The following is a 19,708-nucleotide window of genomic DNA, read 5'->3' as shown; positions in this document are numbered from 1 at the left end:
TCTCTTCATCAGATGCATCTGATGATGCATCTGACGAAGAGAGCTGTGGCACTCGAAAGCTTATGCTACAATAAAGTTGTTTAGTCTTAAAGGTGCTACTGCACTCTTTACTGTTTTGCAACCACAGACTAACACGGCTAACTCCTCTGGATTTAGAACAGAACAGACCACATTTCCCCACAAATCGCAAGAGTAGGATTTATCTAGCACTCCAGAATGAAATAGCTCTGGAGGCTCTGTCTTTTGTTCTTCCTCCCACTCTCTTCTCTTGGTTAGCTGCAGCCCTTCTCTCCTCCCTTTGCTCCAGCTGTTTCCCAGACTCCCCTGCCCATTGCAGAGTTCCCTTCATGACCTCCTCATTTCACAACTGGCCAGAGCTCCGATTCTCATAGACGCTGTCTGCATCTAAGTCTCTGGGGGATATGACAAAGCGGCGCCTCATGTCTACTGCTTTCCATATCCTCTGGAGAAGAGACTCAGGAGTTATGAAATCAGATCAACATATAAATCTGTTCCAAAAGCTGGGGAAGCATTGGGATTCCACTTTCTACATAGCGAGTAGCTGAGAAGGGAACTAGCAGTCTTCCCTCTATTAAAACCAGACAACGGCAGGTAAAACTCACCAGTGAGGCTTGCGACAAAGACAGAAGGTGTTTGGGGAGGGGCCATGGCTCAGTGGCAGAGCATCTGCTTGCCATGCAGAAGGACCCAGGATCAATCTCCAGTTAAAGGGACAGATTGAAAGACCTCTGCAGGAGATTTCTTTTTGTAGATTTCTTGTGCAAAATGTCCCCCATCCCCTTGGATAGCCCCCATAGTTTTCCCCATAGGGAATAATGGAAAGTGGAGATGGCTGGGGGCACCTTCTTTGGGGGAGCCATAAAATGCCCCGCCAAAGTCCATCAGAGGACCATTAGGAGTAGGTCCCTAGCAAATTTGGTAAAATTCAGTCCAAAAATGCTCCCCCCCCCCAAGAAAGCCCCGAATCACGTTTCATATTGGAAACTGGCCGAATTTTACCGAATTTGCTCTGTACTGCCAAGGAAGATTTGAGCACGCACAAAGAGAAGGTGCATCATGGTGGGATACCACCCCTTGTCTCGGAGAAACAGAGAAGAAACCTGTGCCAGTCGGTACACAAAATCAACTGCTGTGTGCCTGAAGTGTGTGAGTGAACAGGAAAGTAATGGGGGAAACACATGTAAGTGCAATAACATGCTCTACATGTGTAATTCATCTCATGTAGTTCAGCTCCTAGTCACCTAAGTTTACAGTGCATACTATTTGCTTTATACTGTTGGGTACAGGTAGGATTTCTGTGTAATCAGGGGGACTGGGCAGTCCAAAATGGTTTCCTTTGGGGAACGAATGCCTTGTTAATTTGTTAACAGAAGTGGCTTGATCTGTCATTCTTCAGGGTTCACCTTTCTCTCCATAGTCTTTAGAAGGGAAACTGGTGTGGTTGGAAGATAAATAATGCAAAAAACTTGTTGAAGCTCAACACATTGAGGTCTGGTTAGTATCTAGATGAGGGACTTGAAGCTTTTCTGCATACTCAACTTATTCCTGATTTTATTAGCAGTTGATCCACAAGCACTGGAATGGGTTTGGGTATAGTTCTTTCACACACCTGCCCTCCCCTTACATTTTTAAAATTGTGTAGTTGATTTATTTTCTTCCTCACATAAATAATTCAAGAGGGCTTTTTATTCAGATAGGAGGGATGTACTTAAGGAAGAGGTCTCACAGAGATCCATCAATAACCCTTTACAGGGAGGGACCACAGATTTTACTACTACTGCTGTAGATATTGAGGGACCATAGACTCCACTACTGTAGACCATAAAGTCCACTACTATTGCCATAAGCATAATCCTACTGGGTAGTTTTCATGTTGTTTAATACATCAGTCATAGAATTGTTTATACTGTGTTTCAATCAGCTCTGGGTTGGATCTCTGCAGGGTTTTTAAAAAAATCTTTGCAAATTTATCACATTACATGTTTATTGAAATGTCTTTGAAATTCACTGTATTGACTCACACTGTATAATATGCCTTAGGTCTCAGTGAGGAAGGTGGACTATAAATAATGTAAATAAATAAATAACCAGGATTTTCAAATGAGGGTGCTGTCATTATCTGTGACATCATCAATGGCTCATATTGATATAAGGATATAAGGCCTGAATTGTTCATATTTATGTTGATATATTGATAGAAGGGCAGAATTTAAAAAACCAAAACCAAAAATGAACACACTGCCTGTCTTTACAAGGGGAAACCTTGAAGGGGAGCAGCGCTGCTACCACCCGTCCTCCCTGCAGAGATGTAACTTTTTCCTTATATCACTGCAAGGACAAGGGACTTTTAAAAAAAAAATGAGAAGACTTTTTAATCTGGGAATTCAGAGAACCTGCTGCATCTATATCCATCAAGTTCTATGATGGATGAAAGGAAGCACACATATATAATATGATGATGCATGTGTATATTATTGTTGTTGTTGTTGTTGTTGTTGTTATTATTATTATTTCAATTTATAAACCGCCCATCCTCAGGGGCTCTGGGTGGTGAACAACAGTTCAAATCAATACAAACAAGAAAACAATCATTCTAAAATCAACATACAATAAGCAATAATAAAATTAATGAACCAAGTACATTAAAGTACAATGGTGGGGAGAAACCCCTGCACCAAAGGTGGGAGGCCGACATGGCACCGCCCCCTTCAACCACCAAATGCCTGGTGGAACAGCTCTGTCTTACAGGCCCAGCAGAACAATAATATGTCCCACTGGGCCCGGGTCTCCATTGACAGAGCGTTCCACCAGACCGGGGCCAGGACTGAAAAGGCCCTGGCCCTGGTTGAAGCAAGGTAGGCTTCCTTAGGGCCGGGGACCACCAGTAAACATTTATCTGCTGATCGAAGCGGTCTCCAGGGAACATACAGGGAGAGGCGGTCCCGAAGATATGCCTGTCCCAACCTGCTCATGGCTTTAAAGATAAGAACCAACACCTTGACCCTGATTCGGAATTCAACCGGAAGCCAGTGCAGCTGGCGCAGGACAGGTGTGATATGTGAGTGGTAGGATATACCGGTCATGACCTGCGCCAACGTATTCTGGACCAGTTGTAGTTTCCGGATCAGGCCCAAGGGTAGCCCAGCGTAGAGTCAGTTACAGTAATCTAGCCTGGAGGCGACCGTTGCATGGGTCACTGTAGCCAGGTCCTGGGGCGTCAGGTAAGGGGCAAGTTGCCTGATCTGACAGAGATGGAAAAATGCAGACTTGGCAACCACCGTGACCTGGGCCTCCACTGACAGGGAGGCCTCCAGGAGCACGCCCAGACTCTTCACCAGTGGCAAAGTTGCCAGTGGTGTCCCATCCAGGGCAGGGGGCTGGATCCCGACATCTGGCAGCCCCCATAAACAGATGGCCATTAAGGCACCACACAGCCTACACTTCACAGGCTGACAAGAATGCTAGAATCATAAAGATGGAAGGGGTCTTACAGACCATCTCGTCCAACTCCCTTCCCAATGCAGGAACAGCCTGAAGCATACCTGACAAGTATTCGTCCAGACGATACTTGAAGACTGCCAATGAGGGGGAACCCACCACATCCCTAGGTAGCCGATTCCACTGCTGAATTACTCTTAAGGTGAATCAGTTTTTCCTAATGTCCAGCTGGTACCTTCCCTCCAGCAGTTTAAACCCATTGTTTCAAGTCCTATCCTCTGTTGCCAAGGCTTAGGGTTGCCAGCCTCCAGGTGGTGGCTGGAGATCTCCCAGAATTACAACTGATCTCTAGGCCACAGAGGTCAATTCCCCTGGAGGAAAAGGCTGCTTTGGAGGGTAGACTCTGTGGCAGGGGTGGCCAAATTGTGGCTTGGGAGCCACATGTGGCTCTTCTACACATATTGTGGGCCAAGCTAAAAGTGATGAATTACACCTAAATGACAAGTGTACAGGCTCCCATGTATTCCTTCCTGTTCACTTGCACTCCACTTGCACTCCACTCGATCACAATGGGCCAAGCTACACATGACGAATGACAGTTGAACGGCAAGTGTATTTCTCCCTGTTCACTTGCCCTCCACTCAATCCACTTGCCGTTCAAGTGTCATTCGTCATGTGTAGCTTGGCCCGTAGTGAGCCTATTCACTTGCCATTCAAGTGTAATTCGTCACTTCTAGCTTGGCCCTGAGTGGCTCCTGGTGGTTCCTGAGTATTGCCATGGCTATACATTTTATTTTATTTTAGTTTATTTCCCTCTCTCACTTTCCTCTTTTCTTTCCATGTCTTTCCCTCCCTTTTCCCTTTTCCCTTTTCCTTCTTTCCTTCTTTCTTTCCATGTCTTTCATATTTTCAATAAAAATGTTGGGGTTGCCGGGTCTGACTCAAAAAATACCTGGGGACTTTGGGGGTGAAGCCTAGCAAGGATGTGGCATCCCAAGCTCCACCCCTTCTGATGATGTCACTTCCAGCATACTGCACCAAAGTCCCACCCCTTCCTGTGATATCGCTTTCAGGACACTCCCCCAAATGCACCTCTTCATCTGGTGTCACTTCAATGCATCATGTCATATGGCTCTCAAACATCTGATGTTTATTCTATGTGGCTCTTACATTAAGCAAGTTTGGCCACCCCTGCTCTATGGCATTATATCCCATTGAGGCCCCTCCCCTCCCCAAACTCCACTATTTCCAGGCTCCACCCCCAAAATCTCCAGGAATTTCCCAACCTGGACCTGGCAACCCTACCAAGGCTCCCTTTAAACTATCAATATCAGATTACAGGACAATTGTATGCTTTCCTAGATTAACTTGAACCTAACAGATAAATGACTTTTTGGATTTGAAAACAGGGCAGAACTGGCTATTGCAGAGTAAAGGAATATGGTCTACTGCAATTGGAGTGGAGCCTCTGTGGTAGAGCCTGAAGCACTGAATTTTGGAATCAGAAAGAGAGCTACAACTGTGTCTCTATTTTCATCTGTGAAATGTTGGAGAGCTTGCAACAGACTACTACCAGGGGCATCACTGCAATTGTTACATTACCCACCCTTCCAGGTAGCCCATCCATCATCTGTGTAGTAATGGAACTTGAATACCGAAAGCCGGGCTCTCCAAATTTTTGAGCCTACAGGCACTTTTGCAATTTGGAGGCTGGGTGGTGGGTGCAACTACAAAATGGCTGCCACAGGAGGTAGAGGCAGGCACAAAATGGTTTGAAACCAAGCGCACACATGCACACACAAGACAAATGTGGATGGGGATTAAATACACACACAAATACAGAGCAAGGTCAAAGGGGACAACACATATACAGAAGGAGGCAACCAGTGGGGGAAAGATACTATAAAACACAAAGAGAAGAACATCAAGAGAGGAAGGTGTGCTCTTCCACTGTTCTGGTACTCTCTAGCCCCCACAGCTGATTCATGGGACCTATTTACAGGATCCTGGATCCTTCTCTAGTGAGCAGTGGGAAGGATCCAAGAAAAAACCCCTTTATTTGCATGACAGCAGTCTTCCACTGTTTCTGCCTTTACCATAGTCCTGCTACAGTTCCTAGCCTGGCACTCACAAAGAGTTTTGAGGGGGGGGAAACACTTGAAAAAGTGGTATTGCACACAAAGCAACATTATTTCTGGCAAAACCCTGGATGTGATATCACTCACAGCTACCCCAGCGACATTCTAGGAATCCCACAAACCTCTATTGTAAAAAGCATAGAGATTTGGGGACTTCATAGAGAGCCATGGCGTAGTTGAGATGTTACATTTTTTTTGCCAGAAGTGACATCACACCACAGGCAATGCTGTCCCCCCCAATGCTGAGCGCCACAATGGCCACGGGCAACACATCAGGAAATCCTGGACTAAGGGGGATTTTTTAGGGGGGAGGGGAGTGGCAATCTTTGTAGCCTTAACTGATATGGAATTAACCATGAAACAGAACTTAGATGCCCTTCCGTACAATCCTAACCAGAGTCATGCGTTGAAGTAGATGAGTTCAGAAGGATGCAACTCTGTTTAGGACCCAGAGGAGTTAGCCATGTTAGTCCGTAGTAGCCAAATAGAAAGAGTCCAGTAGCAACAGATGCATGATGAAGAGAGCTGTGGCTCTTGAAAGCTTATGCTACAATAAAGTTGGTTAGTCTTAACGATGCTACTGGACTCTTTCTAGTCTGTTTAGGATTGCACTGTCAGCTTCCAAGTTAAAACTGGTTCAGTTCCCAGTATCTGCAGTTCAAAGGATCAGATGATGGGTGATGTCAATAAACCTCCACCTGAGACCTGGAGAGCAGCTGCCAGCCTGAGTAGACAAGACTGACCTTGATGGACCGATGGTCTGATTCAGTGTAAGGCAGCTCCACATGTTCAAAAAACTGCCTTTCTGTGCAGAATTTCATCGCTTTGTGGGAGAAAGGGATGCTGGCAGCATCTGTCATGTGCTGATGTGGCTGTCTCAAATGCACTGAAGTAACATCTCACATATTCAGGTCCCTAGAAGTTTGCAGTGGTGAACATAGTTTAGGGAGGGTTGTAAGCTGGCCACATGTTGAAGCAACCAACCAACCGCCTCACCCCATGACAATGCAGGTCGCCTTCTGCATCACTCCACTCAGATCATATTCAGAACATGGGCCGTTTCACACGTCTTACCTGCCACCGGAATATCGTGCAAAACACCTGGAATACAGAGTCTTCTCACACGAAATCGCACCAGGAAGATGCAGTCTTCTGGGTGTTTCACACGATGTCCCGCTGGCAGGTAAGACGTGTGCAAACGGCCCATGGCAGTTCTCGCTCATGGCAGTTCTCGCGCGAAATCGGGCCAGGAAGACGCTGTTGTTCTGGGAGCTCGGTGCAATGTTCCGTGGCTGGTAAGCAGTGTGAAAACGGCCCATGTCTGTTTCTGGCTATGAATCAATCCCCAATTTCACCCCATGCAAGATCTCCTTTTTAGGTCTGGGTTCTATTTCAGTTTATTCGGATTTCAGGCAATTCATTGTTGTTGTTTTTTGCTTGTTCTTAAAAATAAAAGCCAAACTGTTGTACTTCCTACTTTGTAGAACTGACATAGCATAGCAGTTGAAGAGCGTCAGTTGTAAGTTTGTTGTCTGCCCATTTGTGGTATGCCCTTAGGCAAGCCAATTGGCACCATCACCCCATCTATAAGAGGTAAAACAGTGAGCGTATCTACTGATGCAGGCCTTTCTTATTGGGTCATTGAAATGATCACTGTACATGATGAACGTTAAGTGCAATGAACTCCTAGAGAAATGCTACATAAATACTGAGGAAGGTTGACTCAGCCTTCCAGCTTCCGAGGTCAGTAAAATGAGTACCCAGTTTCCTAGGAGTAAAGTGTAGATGACTGGGGAAGGCAATGGCAATCCACCCCATAAAAAGTCTGCTAAGAAAACGTCATGATGCGACGTCCCTCTATGGCTCAGTAATTACTTGGTGCTTGCACAGGGGACTCCCTTTACCTTTTACCTAGCTGTGTTAGTCTGTAGTTGCAAAATAGTAAAGAGTCCAGTAGCACCTTTAAGATTAACCAACTTTATTGTAGCATAAGTTTTCAAGAACCACAGCTCTCTTCATCAGATGCATCATCAGAGAAAAGCACTGATTACTTTTTTTAAATTCTTGCAAACTCAAGGAACCACAGCTCTCTTTGTCAGATGATGAAGAGAGCTGTGGTTCTTGAAAGCTTATGCTACAATAAAGTTGGTTAGTCCTAAGAGTGCATCAATGTATGCTAGCTTTACAGTCCAAGAGGGTGCCTACAGCTTACAAAAAGGGTAAAATCTCAGCTCACATTTTTTTTTTTACAAAATTCCTTTTTAAACCTTTCTAGCCTCAGACACATATATTGGCGTGGCCATTGCCATGTTGCCAAAGTCCATTTGTCTGAAAACCTGGGCCTGGACTTGCATATATGAAAATATAAGGTGAATATTGAGCCTCTGGATTTCCTGAAAGTCCAAAGCAAACAAGAATATTGCACTCTGAACGTGAGATCATGTTTGACCTCTACAGGTTCTTTCTATTTCAGTGAAGGTGTATTTGTGAAATAGAAACCACAGGAAAGCACTGATTACTTTTTTTTAACTTCTTGCAAACTCAAGGAACTAGGGTTGCAAACTTCCAGGTGGTGGCTGGAGATGTCCTGGAATTACAAATGATGTCCAGAACACCGAGATCAATTCCCCTGGAGAAAATGGCTGATTTGCAGAGTCGACTCTATGGAATTCTACCCTGTCGAGGCCCTTTTGCTCCCCAAACCCTGCCCTCTCCAAGCTCCTCTCCCCCATAGTGCCAGGAATTTCCCAGCTTGGATCTGGCAACCCTATGAGGAATGAAAGTTCAAAGGTGGTGCCGCGCTTCAGAAGGATCAACTGGTCCAGAAGCTAAGCTGCAGGCAGAGGCGTTTAACTTCCCAGCGCTACATCTAATCAGTTTTTAAAAAAATCTTCAGAGGCTACTATTTTGCTTTGGAGCACAATTCCAAGTGCTGTTTATTATCTATAAAGCCATACGCTGTTTGGAACCAGAATCACAGAGTTGGAAGGGGCCATATAGACCATCTAGTCCAACCCCCTGCCCAGTGCAGGATCAGCCTAAAGCATCTCTGACAAATATTCATCCAGCCTCTTCTTGAAAACTGCCAGTGAAGGGGAGCTCACCACCTCCCTAGGCAGCTGATTCCACTTTTGAACTACTCTGACCGTGAAAAAGTTTTTCCTAATGTCCAGCTGATACCTTTGTGCATGTAATTTAAGCCCATTGCTTCGGGTATTATCTTCTGCTGCCAACTGGAACAGCTCTTTGCCCTCCTCCAAATGACAGCCTTTCAAATATTTAAAGAGAGCAATCATGCCCCCCCTCAATCTCCTCTTCTCCAAACTAAACATTCCCAAGGCCCTCAACCCTCCAAATGCCCAAAGGATTGTCTTCTCCCTTACCAGCCTGACTGTGAAATGAGTTCTTTATCAGGGTCCCTGTTCTGTGTGCCTCACTAGGAACACAGCCTTTTCTATTGTGGTTCCAACTCTCTGGAATTCCCTCTTCGCCGAGGTTCTACTGTTGCACAGTTTACAATATTCTAGGAACCAAGTAAGACTTTTTAAAAAATTCTCTCTGAACTATACATTATTTCCTCTTTTATTTGATTTCATTTAAAATTGTCATTTTATTTCCCTGTTTTATATGAGCTGGTTTTATTTGAGATAATTTTTTTGTGTGTTTTGTGGATGTGGATTCTGTTTTAAATTTTGTAATTGTAAGTCAGTCTGGGTGCTTTTCTGGAGAGTGCAGGATCTAAATGTTGAAAATAAATTAATACAACTGGGAGACTGCAAAGCAAATCTATTTTTGATACTTGTGCAGTAGAGAGGGTCAACCTCAGGGCTTTTTTCTGGGAAAAGAGGTGGTGGAACTCAGTGGGTTGCCCACAGAGAAAATGGTCACATGGCAGGTGGCCCCGCCCCCTGATCTCCAGACAGAGGGGAGTTGAGATTGAGAGCGGCGTGGAGGGCAATCTCAACTCCCCTCTGTGTGGAGATCAGGGGGCGGGGCCACCAGCCATGTGACCATTTTCAAGAGGTTCCGGAACTCCGTTCCCCCGCGTTCCCCCTGAAAAAAAGCCCTTGTCAACCTAATAGCTTTAAAGCTCTTAGTAGATTAGCCAATATGACTTGAGCCGAAACAACACTCAAGTTTTTCATTACATGCATATGGAAAAAACACAGAAGTCATATCTAGCACCTCAACAGCTGCCACTGACCCCTGAGTTATGGCAGAATGTCACATCTAGAAGCGATCAATTTCTGCAAAGTGAAATACTAGTGTGGGAGCTGGTGTAGGGCCCAGAGCAGAGGTATCCAAACTTGTTAAGCCTTCAGGCACTTCAGGAATTTTGGAAAGGGGAACTGTGATAAAATGGCTGCCATGGCAGAGCGAAACACAAAATGGTTGCCATGGGGGTGGGCTTACATCTTTGTTCTGGAAAAGAGATGCTGTTTGGCTTCAGTTTCTAAAGAACAGAGAGGGTTTTCTGCCTCTGTATTCATGGGGAGAGGCAGGGCTTTTTTTCAGCAGGAACGTGGTGGAACGGAGTTCCGGAACCTCTTGAAAATGGTCACATGGCTGGTGGCCCCGCCCCCTGATCTCCAGACAGAGGGGAGTTGAGATTGTGCGGCGCGGAGGGCAATCTCAACTCCCCTCTGTCTGGAGATCAGGGGGCGGGGCCACCAGCCATGTGACCATTTTCTCTGAGGGCAACCCACTGAGTTCCACCACCTCTTTCCCCAGAAAAAAAGCCCTGGGGAGAGGCAACGAAGCCACAGACATAAGAAAGTCTATGTCTGCGGGTAGACTGAGGGTGCACGGCTGTGATGCACTTGCCCAAGGAAGAGCTCGGCTCTGTTTGTTGAGATAGCGAACAATGCAAAGCTCCTTGATTTTTTCTGTTACTTCCCTTTGGATTTTATTCCAAAGACTCATGAAACAAGCAGGCACCAGGAAATATATTGCCAGGCACCAAAATAGGCATCACTGGGGTAGAGCATCGTCACTGGACACGTGAGAACCACGAGGCTCATTAATGGTTACGTGCACAAAACACCGTCTGCCTGTCTCACCTCCCACATCGATATGTAGTAAAAAATACATACGGTATGTTGTTGTTGCCTAACTGAACCAGTAAGGTAGGATGGGAAGGAAATGTAAACAAAAACAAATGTTCATCGTCACCATTGGCTGCAATCAATGCCGGGCCAGATTACATAAATGTGCCTCGGTTAATATTGAGTTATACTCAAGGGTGGCAATCAGGTCAGGAATGGATCTGAGGTTGCACGCAGGTTAATGAACACATCTAAATATTTTGACATCCCAGCTGAAATACACTTGCAGCACACACGGCACACAGCCGTTTAAATAACTCTTTACAAATACCATAGAGAACATAAAGGCTGTTTCTTCACTGCCTTATTTTCACGCTTGTATTGCGCCATTTCTGATCCCGCTTTCATGATACAGCGTTCACATGCCGGGTCAAATGTCTTTTGTTTCTGTGTCGTGCTTTCAGAAGTTCACATGCCTCCGCAAAAGCACTATTATCGGTGGTGGATGAGTTTGCGTCAGCTGACAAAAGCACATTCACGCCCATGTCTGTTTTTTTAAAACCTCTATTCAGATTTGTGCTATATTGCTGTTTCAGTCTGTAAGCTTGGAACCAGCTCTGCCCAAAGGAAGCCTGTGATCTGCTGTCATTTTGCCCGCCAATTTCATTTAAATTGCTCATCAGGGGCTCCCCTTCCCTCCGCTCTCCTGCTGCGGGTTATCTTGGCAGCTTTGTTTCTTGTCGTGCTCCCTCTATCCCTGGCATCCGGGGAAGCCAGGTTTGCCCCATAACTCCCTGTTGCCGAGCAGTGGCAAGGCCGTCTGCAATGGTGGAGCCATACAAAGGCTGCCTGCTCTGAGCTGCTTTCCTCTCCCTGCCTGGTTTGCTTGCGATTCAATGGAGGGAGGTGGGAGGGAGGATTGCCTACTTTTCTTTGTAGCAAACACTATTTTGAAACACTGGCAGGCTGGAGGGGGGAAATCTTAAGTGAGTGACCCCCTGTGTTTTTTTTTTGTTCAGGAGAAATCTGATGAATCAAACTAATTAAAACCAAGCTGTGAATTAAACATCCATTTTTTGTACTACTACGCTTGTCCCTCCCTTGGTCTCCATAAAATCATCAGAGACATTGGCCCATTTTGCACAGCACACTTTAAGCCGGCGATGCTGAGCATTCAGACCGATCAGTGCTGAAATGGCTTGGGGTCCCATCATTCTGCACTGCAAGACTTCAAGGCGATTAGGTGTCTGTTGACGAGTTGAGATGTGTCTGTTGGAAGCTGCATTTTGTGGGGGCTGAAGCTGATGTCATTTTTTAAAATACATTTTTCGCATGCATCCTAATGTTGTAATGTTGGAGCCCACTCCCCCCCCCCCATATTTGATGATCAGGCTGTCCCTTGCCCACTGGAAAGACAATTGGTGGTGGAGTTCTGAGGTGGGGGGAATGTACTTTTCCTGCTTGTTCCACTCTCATTTATTTTTTAAAGTCAAGCCAGGAAAGAGTTAAAATGCTGCTGCTTCATTCCCTCCTGGCAGCTTCCCTGTCCCTTTGTTTCCACAAACTGCTGTGCAAACTGCTTGAGTTTTTTTTCTATTTGGCATTAAGATAAGCCTGAAACAGCTGGGAGGGAGGGAGGGAGAGAAAAGCAGCCATTTAACCCCTTTTTTTTAAAGGTTGGGGGGAAGCTTTTCACAGGAGTCCACAGAGGCTTGCAGAATTCCTGTTTGTGGGTGGGAGCAACTGTTCTGAGGAAGCACCAACTGAGAAAAGAGGAGTGGCTGTGTGGGCATTCTCTGGAGAAGCGTTTCTAAGCATTCTCATGCACGCCAAAAATAGCGCTAAAACCATTTTTCAAGGCAGAAAAGGCAGGAAATCTACATTCTCTGAGTAAGCGCGACAATAATGGGAGGATGACGGGATTTGCACGGCTGGATTATGAGGACGTGCATACTAATTTGAGTAAAGCGGCACAATAGCGATACTGTGCCGCTAAAATAAGGACATAGGGAAACGGCTGAAATGTCCTGTGAAACTCACTACATTCTGATAGATCTCCTTCAGAGTGCCAAAATTTTGCCAAAAGATGCAGCTTTTTACATAAGTGCCCTCCTCTACAGGTACCTAATAATAAACCTGGTCCTAATGACAGGTCTATTAACTGCTTCTTGGGCAGTTAATAGCTTATCTGTAACTTAAGGACAAACAACATATTGGGTGGAAGATCCATCCATGGATCTCCTGAAATTTTAAAGACTTTCAATAAGAGGCAAGGGCAGGGGGCTTGAATTACATCAAGGTTGCGCCACTGAGGGCCAAACTACACATTATATTTTTTGATAAATTGGGTCTTGGAACTTGCCTTCTCGGCAGTCACACAACAGCTGTGGGGGAAGGTTTTTTTAAAGTCCTCGGGGGCCTGACTGTGTTAAGGACAATGGCTGGGCCAAAATGTCCAGGGTGGGGAAGTTAATTTGCTTGTCTTTGGGGCTGTACTCATCAAAAGCCGAAAGTGTAGTTTTGCCCCGAGGAAGGAGTTTAATGTTTTCCTCTTACTCTCTTATGAGAGTTACAAGAATTGGAAATACATATATTTTTTGCACTAGTAGTAGATATTATATTTAGAGTTCTGAAGTAGATAGACTAATAATCTGACAATATAAGGAAATTCTGTACATTAAAAAAAAGTGGACTAAGGCCATGATTTATGCATACTTACTTGTGAGTAAGCACCAATGAACATAATTGGCGGAAGTGCTTAGGATCGTGCTGTAAATATGTTCTTTATTGTGCTGTAAGTCTTAATTTTTGGATGCAATCAACAGTCATGATTGTTTCATGGCATGTTACAAACCTGCATTGTTCTTGGTCTTTAAACTGACTTGCATGGTCTGTTTGGAAGCAGAGAATCATATGACCAACTATTGGTGTTTCGTTTTGCAACTGGATGACTTCCGGTTTTTTGGTTTGAGTATTACATGGCCTTAATTTTTTTGTACTCTCGAATCCAGTGGTTTTCAGATTGTGCCCAGGGAAGACTGTGATGATCAGGGGTTGCACAGTGAGTAGACCAGTAACTACAAACAAGTTTCCCTGACAGACATCTTGCTTATCCTCCTGATCTTCTCCTGCAATGTCCAGCCTCAGAGCAGTAGTTTTAGTGTGATTCTTTTGAAGGGGACTGCATTACACATTCAGCAGAAGGAGGGGGGGATGAGGCGGGAGAATTCTAAGGCAGTAGACCAGTAGTCTTCATCTCATGGGTTACAACCCTCAGGTGAGTTTCTGTCTGAGTCCCACCTGCTAGGTCACAAAACCCTATAGAGCCACTGATTCTTTTAAAAAAATATTTTTGCTACTCTTTGAAAGGACCTGATGCTACTGCACATATGTAGAGATCTAAAACTGCTTCCCGCTGGGATGAAGTGAAGCAAACTTAAAACCGAGGCTTCCAAATACCTTACTAGTACTGCTGCAACTACACGTTCGGTGGGTTTTCAATGGGGAGGAGGGAAGGCATGCTTTGCAGCGGAGAAGTCAGAGGCCAGTGTTGGAGTACTTTACCCTTTTCCTACCCTCTATTTTTTTAGATTGCAGCACAGCAATCATGAATCCAAAATCCATGGTTGGGTGAAATTGTCTGGAGAGAGTTAGTGGCAGGGGAGAAAGCAATGAAAAAGGGAAAGCTTAAGAAGTCCCATCCACCCCTTTCTTGCCACCTATCATCCTTCTCCCTTGCCTCTTAACAGATGTTCAGCAGAGAGCTGGATTCCCTGTTTCGTTTTGGCCTAGATAACACATTTAAACCTCACATGCAGTTGTTTAGGCAAACAGTTAAAACACTGAGTCAAGATTCCCTGTGGAAAGCAAAGAAAATGACAGGGCAACACACAGTCATCTCCACTATCGCCTGCCAAGTGTGGCTGTAAACTTGTGTCAAAGTACTACTTCTTGTATCGTGCCCTTCTGTATCAGTCTAATAACAACGATGGGTTCTTTGGGTAGTTATCCTATCTGTAGCTGGAAAAGCCTTGATCATACCACAATAATAAATTGTTCTCCTCTTTGCAATGTGTCATGGTGGGAAACATGTTTTTCTTCTATTACTACAGATAAGAGCCATCATCACTTGCGTTTCAGGGGCAATTTATATGTCCCTGGAAACGTACTGAGGAACACAAGGTTGTGGATTGTGGGGAAGGTCCATGGGTAGACCACAGAGCCTGTGGCTAAATTTGATAGGCATGTCTGTAAAAAATCAGTTTGCTACAGACATGCCTAAATCTCAGCTGCAGACAGCATAGTAACCACCATGTAGGAATCTCGTTCAACTGTACTATGAACCCATCTGTAGGGTCCCATGACCCACCATTGTGGGAAACAATGGTGGGAAAGCATGTCTGGCAGATTTTTAAAGTGTTAAAATTTCCCGTAATGAGAAAATAATCGCTTGTCTTTGAATGACTTGGTTTTTTATACTGTGGGTTTTAATTGTAAGCCGCCTTGAACAGGACTCTGAAGCAGTGGCATAGACATACTCCAAATAGATAAACTCCATACTTTTCTCGGTGGATTTATTCTGCTGCCTACCACTGCCTTCGGGATGTTTTACCCTCTCACTGAAATTCCCTGCCGACCTGAGCCTGTCAAAGCAATGGCTAGTTGGCCTCAGGAGGAGGAGGAGATAATGCGGCCTGTACAGGCCGGGTGCTCTGGGAGCAGGCCTGGATAACTCCAAGTTGCGAATGGCTAAGAATTTGATACTAGTACCTAGGAATTTTCTCCATGCTGTAAAGGGCTGGTGCCTGCTTCCAGGAATCTGAAATATTTTTTCCAGCTTGCAAGGGTCTCCCCTCACTCTCATTCCCTCCACCTCAGCAAGAATGGAAAGGTTAAAGGAAAGAAACATCAATTCCTACTTACCCAGGAGACTTTGTAGGAGAAATGGCGCAGAGCCTGGCCACGTCCTGTATCCTAGTGCCTTCCTGCTCTCAGCAGGCCTTGGCTAACACTTCCCTAGATGGGAAATTTTCCTCAGAACCAAAGTTCGAAGCGTTTTTCAGAAAGATCTGTTTACAGATTTCACAGGAAAGCTCCTCAAAGCACACAGAAGACTAGCTCGAGATGGCTTCATGGGCCTCCTTTGTGACTACATTGCAAACTTCCCTTGATTTTCCAGCTTCATGGGGACAGCGTCCTCCAATTACTTCATCAGAAGCTCAGCTCTGGCGAAGCCTGTCTCAGAGAGGCTGGCGAATTGAAAGGGGGATCCTCTTTCCAGCCCCCCTCCGCTCTTTCCCTCTCACCCGAAAGCAGGGGTTTGGCAAGCCGTGAATGTGGGAGAAGTTAAAAATGTTTCTTATTACTGCCTCTTCCTGCCTGGCTTTTCTCCACCACTCCCAGCTAATAAAGCATTTCCTATTGCGGAGCATAGATCTACACACACACACACACACACACACACACACACACACACACACACACATGCAAAATCTCTCTTCCTCCAAAACACAGTGGGGCCCTGCACAAGTGTTCTTTATGATCTCCTGTTGGTTCAGAAACAGTGAAACAATACCGCGTCCCCCACCTTAGAAGATTGTCACTCGCCTCCCTTTACTTGCATTGTTTAAGTTTCAGAACTTGCCATTTGTGTTGCCAACCGGATCAGGCAGATGTTTACTGGTCCAAACAGCAAGGTCATCCTGTACCCATAGAATAACTGGCACTGAGATCTGAAAGCCAGTAGACCCACAGTGCTAGTGTCAGGATTTTGAGAGCCCTCACCATCAAGAAGCAGGGCAATGAGAGAAAGGGCTTTCTCAGCGGTGACACCAAAATTATGGACCCCCCCCTTCCATATTCACCTGTCTCCTCCTATCAATGTTCCATCGGTGAGATACTTTTTTTTGCTTCATCTGGCCTTTTCTTTTCCTACCTTGTGTTTTAATGTGTTGCCTTTGTTTTATATATGTATTTTAGTGCTGTTTTTAAAATGAGTTTTAGGATCTATTTCATTGTGCTAGTTTATCTGCTTTGGTGGTGTGGTTGCCAACCTCCAGGTGGTGCCTGGAGAGCTCCCAGAATCACAGCTGACCTCCAGGCTACAGAGGTCGGTTCCCCTGGAGAAATTGGCTGCTTTAGAAAAGGGAGTCTATGGGCCAAGCTAGAAGAGACGAATTACACATGAATGGCAAGTGAACAGACTCACGTGTATCCCTCCCTGTTCACTTGCGCTCCACTCGATCCCGGAACAGCTGAGATCGGATCGGTGCCTGCCCAGCACTGACCCAATCCTGGCTGTTTTGGATCTGATCCGGGCCCAAAATGGCAACTTCCGGTCATTTTGGGCCATTTTCTGCTGGGCCATTTCTGCTGGGCCAAAGGGGTCCAAAATGCCATTTGGGGCCATTTTGGGCCCATTTCTGCTGGGATCGGGGTTGGAACAGCCATGATCAGGTTGGTGCCAGGTGGGGGAACCCTCCCCTGCCCGGCACTGACCTGGTCCAGGCTGTTTTGGCCCTAATCTGGGCCCAAACGGGGCCCAAATGGCCATTTTGGCTATTTGGGGCCTGTTTCAGCCGGGGTCAGAGCCAAAACCACCAAGACTGGGTCAGTGCCTGGCGGGGGACCCCTCTCCTGCCTGGCACCAACCCGATCTGGGCCATTTTGGGTCCGATCCAGGCCCAGCACGCACCCTGCAGCTCTTTTTCTACGAAATGACCCCTATCTAACAACCATCTGCTACTACTGAGCGGATGCCAACACCATAGAAGCTATGCCTAAGAATTGTACAAATAGATGACGAAAGGAATTACCTTAACTCAAGGGATAATTTTGCAGTTTGGGCCTGTAAAAAGAACACTATAGATTTCAGTTCCATCATCCAGTGCCATGTGTTGGTGTCTGTTTGTCGCTTGTGTTGAGAGAATACCCAAACGGCTTCTTGGCCAAAGTTAGTCCACACTCTGTATATCACGAATATGTCATTCACAGGGACATCTTGCTAAAAGACGAGCCCAAGGAAAATAATAACAGAACACTGCTGATTGTCACCTACAGCTCACTAGGGGTGTGCGCTTCGGGAATCCGATTTGGGTAAAATACCCAAATTGGACCTGATCCAGAAAGCTGGCCCCGATTCAGAAATCCCGAAGCAAAGCTTCCCAAAGCATTCGTAATGCTGTGAGCAGCAGGGAAAGGAGCATTTAAACCCCTGAATCAGCTGCTCATCTGGGGCTTCCCCAACAAGCAGCTGAATGCCGGCGCTGCTGTTGGGGCCAGGAAACTCCTCAGCCCTGACACCAGCGGGTGAAGGAGGCGGCGGGGATGCAGGCATAAGCCTGCACCCCCCTCTTCTGGCCGGGCGCTCCGTTCGCCCGCTGATGTTGGGGCTGAGGAGCTCCTCTGCCCTGACACCAGCGGGCAAAGGAGGCGGCAGGGATGCAGGCTTAATCCTGCACCCCCCAGCCAGGTGCTCCGTTAGCCTGCCGATGTTGGGGCCGAGGAGCTCCTCGGCCACAACACTGGCAGGTGAAGGAGGTGGTAGGGATGCAAGTAGAAGCCTGCACCTCAGCAGAGCAAAGGTAAGTGGGGGGGGGGGGGCTGGGGGTTGTGGGGCTTTTAAAGGGCCCTGCTGCAAGTGGCAGGACAGGGCCCTTTAAACTATCAGCTGGCAGGTGGCAGGGGGAATCCCCCCTGCTGCCTGCCAGCTGATAGGGAGGGGATAAGTGGAGGGTGGGAGTGTGGGGGGTGGGGTTGCTGGGAGAAAACCCAGCCCCCTTAATCACTTTGGAATGCTCCGAATCTTTACAGATTCCCGAATCCGAAGCAGCTTGCCGCTTCGGATTTTGGGTGTTTCCAAATGTTTTTCCTGCTTCGGCTAAACCTGAAGCAGGAAATCCGAATGTTTTCCACGTGCACACCCCTACAGCTTACAACTCAAGCCAGTTGCATGCATTATTAATGACCTACAACCCATACTGGATTGCGGCATTTCCCTCACACAGGCACTGAGGGGAGAGACCTTTTCTTGCTTACAGACCGCCTGCTAACCTAAAATAACTACTCACCTGCAATGATAAACTACTTAACAGTAACACTGACTCTGGTACCAAGGCCTGCAACAAAGTAAGATGCCAGCTTTGCTCTCATATAGATCCTAGCAACACCATCAGTGGCCTAACAACATCAGCCATACCATCTCGGGTTCATACTCCTGCTCATTCTTTAATGTGATTTATGCCACCATGTGTCAGCAATGCCCTTCTACCCTCTACATTGGACAAACCAGCCAGTCCCTTCAACAAAGAGTAGGTAAAAGGTAAAGGTGCAAGCACTGAATCATTACTGACCCATGGGGGACGTCACATCATGACGTTTTCTTGGCAGACTTTTTGTTGTGGGGTGGTTTGCCATTGCCTTCCCCAGTCATCCATACTTTACCCCCCAGAAAACTGCATACTCATTTTACGGACCTCGGAAGGATGGAAGGCTGAGTCAACCCTGAGCTGGCTATTTGAACCTGACTTCCGCCAGGATCAATCTCAGGTTGTGACCAGAGCTTGCAGCTCACCACTCTGTGCCATGGGCAGAATGGACATAAGTCTGACATCAGAAACCAGAACATTCAAAAACCAGTGGTGGAATATTTTAACCTTCCAAGATATTCAGTTGCTGACCTAAAAGTAGGAGTTATCCTGCATAGAAATTTCAAAGGGAGATTAGAAAGAGAGACTGCTGAATTGTAAGTGATAACAGATCTCAAGACAATGCATCCACCTAGACTGAATTGCAACCTAGGCTTTCTGTCTCATTACCAGTGCTGATTTCTCCATACCCACCATCCCTCTTCATATCTCACCCTATCCAATCATGTCTGCTATTGTCATTCACCAGCTATTGTCATTCGGCATCTGAAATCATTCCACTCTCCAAGATATAAAGACAGAAGGACTCACATTCTAGCTGTATCTGAAGAAGTGAGCTGTGACTCATGAAAGCTCACACTCTACCACAAATAGGTGCTACTGAACTCTTGCTCTTTTTAACTGCTACAGACAGACTACC

General features: G+C 46.1%; 1 protein-coding gene across 2 annotated transcripts in view; it reads right to left on the bottom strand.

The window, feature by feature from the left end:
- Positions 1 to 15,969, bottom strand: part of ACVRL1 (activin A receptor like type 1) — a 69,161-nt gene extending 53,192 nt beyond the window's left edge. For both annotated transcript variants that reach the window (XM_054976255.1, XM_054976256.1), the window contains exon 1: positions 15,566 to 15,969. The gene's annotated coding sequence lies outside the window, so the exon portion shown is untranslated. The remainder of the gene's footprint in view (positions 1 to 15,565) is intronic.
- Positions 15,970 to 19,708: the final 3,739 nt, after the last annotated feature.

Source organism: Eublepharis macularius, chromosome 4 (genome assembly GCF_028583425.1).
Source record: "Eublepharis macularius isolate TG4126 chromosome 4, MPM_Emac_v1.0, whole genome shotgun sequence".
Classification (NCBI taxonomy): Eukaryota; Metazoa; Chordata; class Lepidosauria; order Squamata; family Eublepharidae; genus Eublepharis; species Eublepharis macularius.
The sequence above is the reverse complement of the archived record's forward strand: the minus strand, read 5'-3'. Positions and strand labels throughout refer to the sequence as shown.